Genomic DNA, 14,695 nt, shown 5'->3' with positions numbered 1-14,695 from the left:
TATTAATTATTTTTAACTGCCTTTATCTATTCTCATCTTTATAAGGAATATTTTGTTTAGTTCTCCAGTGCCCTTACTTTTTTTATCATGGTATTTAGGAGTTGTTGCAAAATAAACTAAACAGGAACTGAAACAGACACAATTACTCACCTCAAATTTTGCCTACCTATCCTACAGCAAAGTTAACATTTACATATGTTTGTACACCACCCACTGGTATGCAGCGCTAGACTGGAAAGGTTTTCTTAATATTGGCAATGCTTTCTTGAAGCCCGCTGCTAAGTCTATGTTGCATACCTGCTTGAATTCCAAAATCATTGCATCTCCTCCTTAATCCCTGTTCCTTTTTTACTCTTGTTTTCTTTTTAGTTTACTTTGCATCTTGGGGCAATAAACTTCAAACACTTTATGGAAGTCAGGGTCAAAAAGCCCTGTTGTTTTGTGTTTTGCTAAACCTGATTGTCCATACTGATACAGGGAACTAATTAGATGCACAGGCCATTTTCGGATCTGGCCAGCATGAACTGTCTCCTACCTGCAGTATGGGAATGTCTCCATCCGTTTCCTTCCAACTTTAGTTGAAAGTAAGTGAACTATTGTAATGTCCTCAGGTAAAATATGAAAGATCCCCTTTAGGAATCCCTAAATGATAGTTTGAAGATTGAAGCTACCCACTGGATTTTAAGTTAGTCTAAATAAATGTGTGGTTATGAACATGATTTTTTAAATTGAGTTTATATGAGAAGCTATCTTATAGTCTCGTCATAGCTTTCTTTCATTAACCAGCTTTAGTCTCCAGTTACCTGCTATGTTAAAGGGCTTGAATAAGAGCACGCATTAAGATGTTTTCCCATCATACACACTCATTACATATTTCTATTGAAATACCCTTGTGTTCCCATCTAAGCATTTTTCAAAAGAGAAACTACAATTTCCAGACGCGTTTTATTAGTTTCTAGCCAGCAAGTCACCTTTCTTTTTCCTATTTGCTTTTTTCATCTCTGCCTTCTCCTTTCCCCACACCTACTCCTTTTGAATTTTATGTATTTTCTCTACCTGCTCCAGCACCCTCTTTGTTCCTGCCTTTGCTTCTCATTATTACTTCTATGCACCGTCCCTTCCTTTCCCCTCTTAATTTCAGTGCCACCCCTTTTTTGTTTCATGCTCATTTTTCTTTTCAGAGGCTCTTAATATTATGTTGTTCTCAACCCTCAAAGCCTTACTATGAAGTGCTGGAAATGGCTCCCTCTGCAGCCCGTCAGTACTGATTCCTTCCATCATCCATTTGAGGATATGTTACTATAGAGAATGTAAAGTGCAACCTCTTTAAAGGCTCAGTGTACACTCTCATTAATACCCCTAGATCTTACTGGCCTTAGAAGCGACAAAGACTGCATTTAGTCCTGAGATAATATGTGGTGCATGTAGGCATTGGTGCACCACCCAGTATCTTCCCCCTCTCCTCACTGTTGGTGTCTCTTCCCCACAGGTTTTTTTTCTTTCCCCTCCCCCCCCCCCATCTGGTTCTTTCTTTCTCCTTGATTGATCATGTACCTCTGCTGCTCCTACATACAGCTGTCCTGGCAGGAGAAATGGAAAGAAGCTGACTAGAATCAGAGATTAGGATGATTCGGTTCAGTTCTGCTACTGCCACTAGGAAAATACTGTTGTACTTGCAGGCTTCACCACAAATGTTTCTCCCACAGGAGGATTTCTGAAGTGCAGGTTGGCATAGGAAAATTGAGGGGTCCTTTGCTATGTTGGCACCTTGTATTTAGAAAATGAGTCATAGTATTGTCCCTCTTTTGTTGTATAGATGATTACCTAGGTAAGACATTGCACCGATGAAGTGAGCTGTAGCTCACGAAAGCTTATGCTCAAATAAATTTGTTAGTCTCTAAGGTGCCACAGGTACTCCTGTTCTTTTTTGCGGATACAGACTAACACGGCTACTACTGTGAAACATTGCACCAAATGTAATTGTTACAAATACATTCCCGGTATAGGAATTCACATTTCCTGAATTATCCCACTTATCCTGTTAGTAGTCTTCTTCATTTCTTCTAAGTTAGAAAGGAACATGTCTTTGTATGAAAGTGCTACTCCATGGATGCTAGATGATGTAGTTTGAGCAGAGTGCCTGTGCCTCCTCCATCAACAATAGCCACGCCACAGAAAGACCATTACACCCGCTCCCGGCACTAGCACCATGGTGTAACCATGCTTGCTTGGAACAAAGGCACTTTCCTAGAAAGCATCACAAATGGAACAAAAGAATTTAAGTCCAAAGCAGATTGCGAAGAGTTACAAAGGGATCTGACAAGACTGGGCCACAAAATGGCCGATGGAATTCAGTGTTGATAAGTGCAAAGTAATGCACATTGGAAAACGTAATCCCAACTATACATACAAAATCATGGGGTCTAAATTAGCTGTTACCACTCAAGAAAAAGATCTTGGAATCATCATGGATAGTTTTCTGAAAACATCTGCCCAAGGTGCAATGGCAGTCAGAAAAGCTCACAGAATGTTAGGAACCACTAGGAAAGGGATAGATAAGACAGAAAATATGATGTCACTATATGAGTCCATGTTGTGCCCACATCTGGAATACTGCCTGCAGTTCTGGTAGTCCCATCTCAAAAAAGATACTAGAATTGGAAAAAGTACAGAGAAGCAATAAAAAAGTAAGGGGTCTTGAACAAGTTCCATTTGAGGGCAAATTAAAATGAATGGGACTGTTCAATTTAGAAAAGAGATGACTAAAGGGGGATATGATAGAGGTCTATAAAATCATGACTGGTGTGGAGAAAGTGACTAAAGAAGTGCTATTTTCCCCTTCAAATAACACAAGAACCAGGGTTCACTCAGTGAAATAGGCAGCAGGTTTAAAACAAACAAAAGGAAGTACTTCTTCACATAACGCACTGTCAACCTGTGGCACTTGTTGCCAGGGGATGTTGTGAAGGCTAAAAGTATAACTGGGTTTAAAAAAAACAAACCTAGATAGGTTATGGAGGATAGGTCCATCAATGGCTATTAGCCAGGATGGTCAAGGATGCAATCCCCTGCTCTGGGTATCCTTAAATCTCTGACTGCCAGAAGCTGGGACTGGATGAGGGGATGGATCACTCGATAAATTGCCCTGTTCTGTTCATTTCCTCTGAAGCATCTGGCACTGGCCACTGTCAGAAGAGAGAATACTGGGCTGGAAATACTATTGCTTTGACCCAAGTAAGACCATTCCTATGTTCTTATGAACAGCTCCTACAACCCTATAGAGCTGCTCCTTATGTTAACAGGTGACAGTCCAGTCCCTCCCTGCTCTAAAATGTGTTAAATTATTTTCTTTTTCTTTCCTTGTCTTTTGCTAGCAGAACTGATTTCACTGTGGGGCTGAAGGGAACAGAGGTCCTTCCACACTCCCATGAGCTACTTTCCAGAGGAGTTCCTGCATGGAGACTTTAAATTTAATATTAATAGCACACTGTCCAAGGAAAGTACAGTAAGATCATGCTGATAACACTTAGAGGTGGTGGCATAATCTTGCCATGATAATAGACCTGTTTTGGGCTGTCTTTTTTGTATCACAATTAAAGTGATTCAGAATATGCTAGGTTGACTAAAGAGAGCGATATCTGTTTCTGATAGATGTTCCCCATGATTCCACAAATGTAACCCTGTCTGCAAGATGATAGAGCGCTTGTTTACAAAGGGAAGCTCTTAAAAATACAAACACAAAGTAGCATTTAGATCAGTCATTCTGATCAAAGTGCCGACGATTATTAGGGTGTAAAGGGAACTGATGACTCAACTTAGTCACAACACTGCGGCGGTCTCCGAATTTCAGTTTCGTAGCAAATTCTTTTCAGGAATGTTTTTCGTTCCTCCGTGATTCAGATTTGTTTCTGGAGTGTACATTTTGTTTTATATTTCTTAACCAAGAGAGTGGAATAAGCTTTTGGGAAAAGGCTACGAAACATTTCTGAAAAACATTAGACATTGCCCTATACTTCCAATGGAAAACTCAACTTTTTTGTGGAAGATGGTTTTGTATTTTATCCCTGCTTTCCCCACGGTTGTATCTGCCCAAAAGTAATTTCTTTGTCCAGTCACCACTTAAAAAGTTCCTGTGTTGCAATTTAAAAGAACTTTCTGAATCAAATTGCAATATTTTGATCAGCTCCCATTCTTAGTAATTCCAGGCAGTGCACTTGCTGAAATTGGTGACTCAGAAACTGAAATGCAAAATATTTCTCTGAACGGTGGCCGGAAGTCAGCTTTGAAACCTGAAACAAAGTGCAGACCGCAATTTTATCTATTTATTATATGTGTAAATACGCTTTGTCTTCAGCAGTCATTTACATTCCTTTTGGTAGAGCCCGTGTGATCCTCAGGCTGTACGATAAACCATGTCAGAACTGTCTGGCACATCTAATTTTTGGATTAAAAAATGAATTCCTAGTGAATGATTTCATTGCCTGTAGTGCTGTCTGATTCTGTCATGGCATTTGATAGAACTTGTTAGAAGTATTAGGTAAGACAGGATGTTGGTACGTTTTGAGGTCATCTGATATTAAAAAAAGTAGAAAGATGTGTGGTCTATACCAGTGGAATTGTACTAAATGGCATGGTTGCTTTTTTACAATACACTGACATATTTAGAATGCTCTGTGACACCATTTTAAGTGTGGAGAGTCTCATCATTTTGTAAAGGGTGCTCATCTGCCAATGGAAAAAAAGGACAAATATTAACCTTTTTTTACTGCGGCTCCTAGGGGCATGATGGGGTGTGGATAAACTGAGCAATATGGCTGAAAGAAGCTTCAAATTAGCATTTAAGCAAATGATACAAAAGGTACAGAAAGCTCTTTAGAGGCTAACTTTTGAAAGGAGCAGCTGTACATACTCTAGAGGTGCTGGGAGATAAGACTTGCGTTCTCTTACTGCTTCTCTCACTCTTATGTATTTGTACTGCTCTCATCACCATAGTATCCAAGGGTCTTGTATTAGTCAAGCCAAGCCACTCTACTCTATTTTCACTGCATGACTGTAGGCAAGTCTCTGTTGGTTTAACATGTGCTTAAAATGGGACTTGTATGGACTTTGTAAAGCACTTTGAGATACAAATATGGAAATCACTATATAAGAGCAAAGTAGGCTATTGATTGATTTATTTAAAGAGCATTCAGTTCCCTTTGAAAGACTGGTACACCAATAGTAAATATTTTACAGAGAAAGTAGTCAAGATTCAGAGTTTTTATTAAATACAGTTTACAGTAAAATCAAATAAAAGCAATGCATATTCATAACTCTTATTAAAGTAATTCCTGGTGGAATGTTTACTGCTCCTAAGGATATTTATTTTGGTGTTGTGTGAGTGGGTGATATATAAAGCAATTAATTATAATAAAACCATCTAAAGAATTAGAATAGTAAGTAATGCACTGTTAATAAAAGCAGATGTAAAAGAACAGGAGTGGCCAAATTTACTGACCCTCCAAGATGTATACAATAATCTTCAGAAGTTTGAGAGCCGCAAAACATGTACAACCTGCCCCGGGGCGCTGCGCCTGCCAGGTGCGGTGCCCACCTGTGGGGCTAAAGTCCTTAGTCCCCCCGTCTCTGCAGAACTACACCACCCCACCACAGGGTAGAAGCCCCTAGTCCCACCACCCACCGCAGGGCAGAAGTTTTGTAGGTGGAGAATTGGAGTGCTCCAGGAGCCAGACTGTTAAAGAGCTGCATTTGGCTCACGAGCGACCATTTGGCCACGCCTGCTGTAGAATATTGTTTAAATAAAAACATATTGTACAGAGAACCTGCTGAACTGAAGTGAAGTGTTTGATAGAAAGATTTGTTGTTTTGTTATACAAAATAAATCCAAATACCTTCCTTGAACCTGGATTTGGGTGTGGATTTTACATTTAGTGGTATGGTCAATATCTTTGTAGATTCTCCCCGAGCTCAGGATTGGAAATACATATGTTGGCACACTCATAGATTTGTCTGGCAGCTGTAGAACCCATTACCACTGCTTAATCTACTGCATGTTGCTACTTAAGCCAAATGACAAAATTTGGAAGAATTTTTGTCTGTCTGTTGAAAGAGACAAACAAAGGTTTTGTTTTACATTGTAGCTTTTCATTTGGTCCAGTACTTAGAATGAAATTTCGCACTCTGTTCCACACAGGTTAAATTTGGACCCTCTTCATGTCTTTTGACCATGGTCATTTATGCAGTTAATCAACTCAGTGGGAGTCAGTGATGTGTTTAAAGATTCACCACATATCACTAGGCTGAATGTTTAAAGAATCATAATTTGCAGTTTAACACTGTACATTGAGATTGGCCCTGGAGTTTAGCGATTGCTAGTAGGGCATCTGCGTTTTGGACTTGAGCATTGCCCCTAAAGCCCGTGCGGGCCAGAGCTGACAAACGTTGTGGAGTCAGCATGTTGTGTATTTCTCCAGTGATCCCTCAGGCCAACAGGGGAGTGTGATTTGACTGAGCCGCCATGATAGTTGGCCTTGCATGTGGTTGAAGCAGAGTGAGTGGAAAGTAGGGAGAAAGTAGTAAGCACAATCAGTATAGTTCATTGGGACAATAGCTAGCAGAAAGCAGCCTCCATAGCTGCTAGCCTACAGCAGCTCCTTTGGACTCCTGAGCTGCATAGAAACAAAACTGACCATATTTTAAGAAGTTGGTTCCTCATTAGCCATGACTGTGCACTGCCTAAAGTGAAATTTTGCTACTGCTTATGACTGCTTCTTTCCCACTTGGAGAGCCTGTGACTTACCCAGATGCTCAGGGACCTAGGAATGACCTTGAGCCGAGTTCATTCTCAAATATCCAGGTGAGAGGGGTGGATTCTCCTTGGTTGACTAAACTTCTGTCAGCCAGGGAATAGTTTTAAAGGGAGCAAGTTGCTGCCTTGACAGTTCTGTTCTTAACTTCAGCTGGGAAGGAGAGTGTCCTTTTGGGCTGAGGATTTCCAGATCTGCCATGGCTCAATATCAAACTGCTATCTTTATACAAAATGCCAGTGTCCTGGAGGCTTTCAGAGAGATGGCGCTATGAGGGATACTCTAATCCAGCATTTCTCGAATGCAGCCACCGTGGCCGCATGTGGCCACCAGGGGCTTTTCTTGCTGCCACAGCCTCCTGGGCAGTAATGGGGTTGGGGAGGAGCAAAGCAGTGGTCCCTCCCCTGAGGCTGCCAGGAGGGATTGGGTCCTGCCCCCCTCTGGAGACACAAATGCTGGAAGAGCAGGCTGCTAATGAGTTCCCCACCTTCCCTGGGGTGGAGGACAGCAGGCTCCAGGCCTGGGCTCACCCCCATCCATTCCCCTCTGGCACCCACTGCCTCCCCTGACCTCCCATCCATTCTCCACATCACCTCTGGTCACCTCCCTACCCACCTTCCCATCCAGGGCTTAATTTGTCCCTGGGCTTGCCAGGGCTGAATAAATCTGCTGCTGTGAAAAGTGATATTTGTATGTTTGTTAATAATGCTTTTCACAGCAGCAGACTTACTAGCTAGCAAGTCTTTTCAAAAAGCAAAAAAGACAAGAACGTGCAAAGCACCTTATTTGTGTTCTGTTTAGGTCCATAAAGAATAGAGACAAGTGTACATTATTTTTATTAGAGTCTGCAAAAAATCCCAACATAAAAATATTGCAGTGATTTGGACATGTATATGTGCATATTTTTGTCTTTCCTAAACTTAATTAGGAATTTTAGTTAAAATTGTAACAGTGGCCACCAGCAATAGTTGGTGGCTGCACTCTGAGGCCACCAAAAATTTTGTTGTGAGAGCCTCTGCTAATCAACAGGAACTACCATAGAATACTGCATGCAGTGACTGGGAACAGATTTCTCAAACTATCTCCCCTTTCTAGCTATTCGGGTTAGTAGAGTCCCTCTCACATCCACCAATAACTGATATACGAGTCATTTTAAAACAAAATCAGAGGCTATCCAAGCACAGGACCTGGCAGACTTCCTGCTTGAGACCATGTGGAAAACTGTTGACATGATTTCTCTTCCCTCTAGGCAGCTCTGTAACTTGTAGCTGCCAAACTGTTTCTCATGTTCCTGTTTGGGCTTGTTCAGGAGGCCGACCTTTCCCCTTGATAAGCCAGCCTGCTACACATCCAGTGTCTGCATCCTTTGGTGGTTTGCACATCTAGTGAGGCCTAGCTATTTTCTTCTGGATTAGGCCTGTAAACCCATCTTCTGTTTTATCCATTCCTCCTCATGGCAGAAATGGATTTATGAACACAGTGCTGCCAGGGCATTTTCTGTTTTGAAAATCTTTCTCAGTTCTTCTTGGAAGAATTTTATTATTGGCTTTATGTGTAGCAAAAATATCCATCTGCAGATAAGTCATTTTTATAGCAGTTAGTGGGAGTTTCAGCCACGCATCTCCCAGTCAAGTCAGTGGTAATCAATGCTAAAACCTCACACAATACTTTGAACATTTGGGAAACAACGTACAGTCAGTGCTACAGACACAAAATACACAGTACAGTAAACCCTATCTCAGCTCAAAACTAATTTTCTGTTTATAAAAATTCCCCTGCTTGCCGTTTTGCCGTTAGAATATGGCCTGTAAGATTTATGACTTTGGCTGAAATGAAGTACCATTTCCTTTTTCTCAGCATTAGTATGCATGGCCTTATTGGCTTTTCTTTCAAGTTCACACAAGTTCACACAACAGAGAATTATTGTTGAGCCCCTTCCCTCTCATGATTCTACTTTTCATTGCAACAGAATGAAAAAAACCCATAAACTGACATCTTTTTTTTTTTTTTTGAAACTTCCCCAGCTTAATCTGAGAGTAAAGGTGGAGAGATTTGGCATGATTCTGAATTTGCATCTATTTTTACACATGGATAACTCCATTGACTTCAGGTAGAGTTACTTTTGATTAGCACTGAAATCAGAATCCAGCTCATTGGGCAAAATCTACTCTTTAGTTACATTCATTGCAACCAGTTGACATTACTGGCTTTCCATTAAAGAAAAGAGCAGCATTTGGATGATAACAGAAATGATGACCTGAACTGGCACGATTAACAGATAAATCAAGCAATATAAAAATATTATCTTTTGGTCTCCTGTAGTACAGTATCTATCCAATTAAACTGCATTCATCACTGTAGTCGTTTGGGACCTAAAGTATCTCTGTACTATACTTTGCCGCACATCTACTTCCTTAGATGTATTCCTAAACTAAAACATAATTCCTTAACAATGTTATAGTCAGATGTGAGCAGGGGGCAGAATTTCACTTCAGATAAAACATTGCAAAACTTTACAACTTTTTCTTTGTCTGTTTTTCCCTTAGTTTTACCTACCCTAATTTTAAGTACATCGGTAGGCATTCAACTGATAAATTAATGAAAACTATGTTCAGCCGATTGTGTAACTTTTTTGGATTCTCAAATGTTTATCTGACTTGAAAACTATCAGTTTTCAGCCAATTTGAAATTATCTGAAATTCAGCTCTGCTTTCATTATAAACTGCTGGGCCACAGTCATATTTCCCGCTTGTGGTTAAACAGTTAGTTATTTTTGTAGTCGAATTATGGCTTTATAGAAGATTGACAAAAATGTCTTCGAAAACCCTTTTTAAAAAAAAACGTGAAAGGGGACATGGTTAATACTTATACTTACCTTTTTAGGTTTTTCATCTTCCATGGCATTTACAATGCCTCTTTCATGTGTTAAAGTTTATTGGGGAAAGTGGCTTCTTGAGTGGTCTATTCCATTTTGGAACTGTTTATTTTTTGTAGAGTACTTTTAAAAGAAATAGTTATAAATGATCAGTTAGATTATGACAAGTATTGAAAATATTCAGCTTGCAATAGGACTTCAAGTAAATCCATGTGGTCTACATGTGCCATGAAATGAATCCCAAAGCATAAGCCCAGTGGGCTGTCATTTAGCAATGGCATGAAAAGTGTAGAGTCCTAATTGAAGAGGTTGAAAATACTGTCAAATCCCACATCAGACCTGGGACTCCAGTTTTGATAACAAGATTCTGTGATAGTTTTAGTGATTTCAGTCTAGTCTCCAATCCATCTTACTTTGGCATCTTAGCGTTTTCATTAACTGAACTCTCTAGCCCTTCTGGAGAAATATATCTCACAACTGAATCATTTGTCAAATTTAACATGATTTTCTGTTTATCATTTGGAGGGGCTACTTACAGGATATATTCATTCCCCTTTTCAATCTAGTAATTACTTCTCTCATAGATCATGCTGATCAGGGGGTGTAGTGTTACAATGAAAGTGTTTGTTTTATTTCAAATATATTCCTACATTAAAATATTCCCGGTTATATATAAAGTCTTACAAGTTTTGAGCCATGTTCATCAAAGGTAAATTCCACCTCTTGCCTTGTCTGGTTGATGTATCCTGGGAGGAATTTACTCCAGAAGAGGACAGATGGTGAAAAACCTGCTTCCCGGCCTTAGAATTTTCCACTTGGGACTGCTGTGTGCTGTTGAACATGGTTCTGACTGAAGAATCCAGTTAGCTGACATGATGCTAAAAACAATTTAGCAGTCAATGTAGACTAGGACCAATTGTGTTTCAGCATCAGGTCAGCTGACAACTGTTCTGAGCAGTTTAATCATGGTTAGATGGTTAACTGGACTGGTCCTAAAACACAGTTTTCCCTGGTCTGCACTGACAGCTAAACATGCTTTGCATCATCTTTACTAACTCGATCGTTTGTAACAGTTGTCCAGATAGGGTAACACTGTACAGTGTGGAACAGGTCTGAGTGTGGGGAGCTTTAATTTGTGTTCAGTGCTCCCTGCCTGCTGAGGCTGTTGAGGGGATGCACTGAATCAGTGCGTCTCCTGGCTGACCTGCACATACTGTCTGCCCATGCTCCTTGGGTGTCCTACCTGCTGAAGAGGAAGATACAGCCATTCTCTGAGCTTGAAAGCTCCCACCATTCATACTTTCGGCCTGGGGTACCCTCTTCCAGGTGCTAGTATACCCAAAATATAAGTTTTGGTTGAATTTGTCCCTTTGAATCTAAATATAATGAGAATCTAGTAGATTGTTGTATGTACATGAAATTTTTTTAACCAAAAAAAGTAAGATTATTTATCTCCTCTAAAATGGGATGTCCAAGCTATCTCAGATTTTCCTACAGGTTTCAGGGTGGGCTATGAACTTGATAGAAATGAGAGTAATTAATTTTTGGAACAGTTTACCAAGGGTAGTGCCAGATTTTCTTCCATCACTGGATATTGTTAAATCAAGATTGGAAGTTTTTCTAAAACATGCTCTAGGAATTACTTTGGGGAAGTCTTATGGCCTGCATTATACAGGAGGTCAAACTAGATGATCACAATGGTCCCTTCTGGTCTTGGAATCTGTGATAAAAACCAACACTGTTACAAATGTCTTCTGAACCCTAAATAACCCTTTCTTCAGTTAAAAAAAAAAAAAAAAAAAAACTTTTTAAAGAATAGTTACAATAAAGCCATTTCAACCAAAAAGAAATATTCTGCACTTTTCCACTAAAGTCACATAGAATATGTTAACAATGTTTTCTTGTGTCTGTACAGCATTTAACAGATTGGGGCCCCAATCTCAACAGAGACAACTAGATGCTAGTGTTATAAATATTAAATAATATAAATTGAAACACAGACCTTTAGAATCCTCTGCTTTTCTTCACACCTCTGTGATCATTGCTGCCCCTCCCTGTCCCAATCTTTGGTCTCTTCCCTCTGCCAAGCCATTCACCAAACCAGGCCTGTAAGAAACTTGTTGATACCATTGACATAGGTTTATTTGTCTTGCTTAGATATTATATTTATATGTAAACACAACTATATATTTATTGCTGTACTTCCCTTTACTCACTGTATGTCTAGAAGCCACTCTAATTATGGGCAAACTAGGCAGCTGCTTAGGGCAGCTTAGGGGTGGCTATGCCAAACCATCACATTATCGCACAGATAGGGCCTTGTTGCCCATCCCTCATGAATGAGTAGCGCTGCAATCTCCTGGCACTTGGCCCACCCAACCTTTACCATAACTACCAAACCATCAGAAGGCTCAACACCCCCATCCCCTTGAAAGTCTGATGTATACCCCCTAGTTGAGAACCCCACCTGGGGGGGGGGGGCACACTGAAGTTTTGCCTTGGGTGGCAGAATGTCTTGAGCAGTCAGTCAGTCTGTCTTCAGTCTGAGCAGATTGGGACAAGGATCATACTGGCTCCTATGTTTGGAAAAGTGTCTAGCAAACTTTGGATACGACCAGCGTATATATACAGAGGTGAGAAACTATGGCCCATGGGTAGTGTCCAGCCTATCAGACCTTTAAATCTGGCCCTCGAGCTCCCGCTATGGAGCGGGATCAGGGACTTGCTCCGTTCCAGCCAAGGAGCAGGGTCGAGAGCTTGCCCTGCTCTGCAAGTACTGTGGCTCCGTGCAGCTCCTGGAAGCAGCGGCATGTCCCCCCTCTGCTCCTACATATGGGGCACCCAGGGGGCTCTGCATGCTGCCCCCCACCCCAAGCACCACCCCCTGCAGCTCCTATTGGCCAGGAACCGGGACAGCATGCAGAGCTGCCTGGCCACACCTCCGCATAGGAGTCGGAGGGGGGACATGCTGCTGCTGCTTCTGGGAGCTACTTGAGGTAAGCGACGCCCCGAGCCTGCACACCTGGACTTCCCCCCCAGCACTCTAACCCCCCGTCCTAGCCCTGATCCTCCTCCTACCCTCCAAACCCCTTGATCCCAGCCTGGAGCACCCCCCTGCACCTCAAACCCCTCATCCCCAGCCCCACCCCAGAGCCTGCATCCCCAGCCAGAGCCCTCACCCTCCCGCAAACCAACCCCCAATTTCATGAGCACTCATGGCCTGCCATACAATTTTGATACCCAGATGTGGCCCTCAGGTGAAAATGTTTGCCCACCCTGATGTAATAGAATATATTGAAAGTCTAACTCAGAAGTAAATCTTTTTAAAACACCATTTTAGCCTGATGCTTTATTCTGCCAGCTGAGGTGTTATAGTGTGGTGTTATTTTACTGTATTGTTCAGTACAAACTCAAGCCCCAAGCAGTATTGTCAGCCTCATGTGTTCAAAACAATTACAAGTCAGGCTCCAAAACTCATGAGATTGTCTTAAAAAAAAAATACATGTTTTCAGTAATAAATTTTAGTTGCTTTCTGAGCCTGTAAAATATACCTGGGGCCTACATTCAAGCTTTCCTCTACACCTAGGAGAACCAGAAACTTTGTTTTTTAATGAAAGCTGAGATTCTCTTGTACATACATTACTCCAGTACTTGGGTCTTTAAGAAAAGCTCCAAATACTATCGGAGTTGCCCAGTCTTGTAATTGGATCCCCACAGGAATCAGGGACTGCCCATGCAGATCTGATTGTAGGATTGAGGCCACTTGGTAAGACCCCTGGAGGCATGGACAGCATCCTCCTCTGGGGGTGGTACAGCACTGAGCACCCTGATTTAACTCAGGAAATAACAGAAGATGAATGGAAAGTTTTGTTCACTAGATCATTTTTGGTCCTGGTTCTTCATTTCATGTATGCTCTGCTTTTTCATATCTTATGTTTGAGTTTTGTGTTTTCAGGAAAACTTTGCTTTAATCATTCCCTACTTTTACAAAGAAAAATCCTATATAAAATGGAAACATGCAACAGAATATACATTGAACAAACCATAGTGTAGGGGCTTAGGTTTCATCATCCCCTGGTCTGACCCCTGGGCAGAGAGATTCCTGCTTTCATGTTGTAGATCATGTGTAAAACCTGATGCTTTCTGGCTCACCCTGTGTAATATAAGGCTATCTCAGAACACAGAGAGAAACAGAGTGAGACATTTGCAGAAGGGAATGAAATGTTTGGGATGTGGTCTCATGCTTTTTACAGCAGTGAACATCAATCACACCTTCCAAGAACAGGTTAGCACTGAAAGTCTCTTTTTTTGTTTCCCCTTCCCTCCCTCTATCTCCCCCTCCTGCTCTCCCAACATACCCATAGCAAGTGTAATTTTAGCGTGAAAGTGTCTTTTTCCCTTGAAAAAGCAGAGACCTCCATTAAATTTTCTAGTTTTATTGTTTCTTGCACTGAGACAATGACGGTTTCTTTTTTGTTTTACAAATGATTGATTTGTGATTTGACAGAGTTAATATTTGTATTATATTTCCATAGTTTTAGAGTCCATTTGTGATCATAGAGATTTCCCCCTCTTCCACTGCTTCCTTAGTCTGTCAAGTTGTCCTCCCTACAATGAAATTAGAGGAAAATTTTATAAATTAAAGGGGCATTGTCATTTTATTTTTATGCTTTTTTAGAATATATGTGTTAAAAAATAGCAGGTATGAGAATCAGCTGACAAATCATCCAGCAAGTCACTATCCAGAAGATTTAACCTATTTCCCATGAGCACTTGTATACAAGGTTTGCATTTGTGGTATTCAATATTTTTCAAATTTTGTGTTTCCAAAAATAATTACCAATTTTTGTCCAACTCTGACAAATTTTCATTGATTTTTGAGACCAGCTTAGAGTGCTAGTCAAATTTTTTCCCCAAATTTCTGATGCATAGATTTAAAAAAAAAAAACAGAAACCTTCATGTAAAATTGTTTTTTTGTTTGAATATTTGTTGTTTTTAATAGCTCTAGTTTGA

The 14,695-nt window shown here is 40.7% G+C and overlaps 1 protein-coding gene across 3 annotated transcripts in view; it reads left to right on the top strand.

Moving 5' to 3' along the window:
- The window catches only part of BACH2 (BTB domain and CNC homolog 2), a 276,014-nt gene that overhangs the window by 136,593 nt on the left and 124,726 nt on the right, over positions 1-14,695 (top strand). The gene's annotated exons all lie outside the window — the stretch shown is intronic.

Source organism: Dermochelys coriacea, chromosome 3 (assembly GCF_009764565.3).
Source record: "Dermochelys coriacea isolate rDerCor1 chromosome 3, rDerCor1.pri.v4, whole genome shotgun sequence".
Lineage (NCBI taxonomy): Eukaryota > Metazoa > Chordata > Testudines > Dermochelyidae > Dermochelys > Dermochelys coriacea.
Note: the sequence above shows the minus strand (reverse complement) of the source record. Positions and strands in the feature narration are given on the sequence as shown.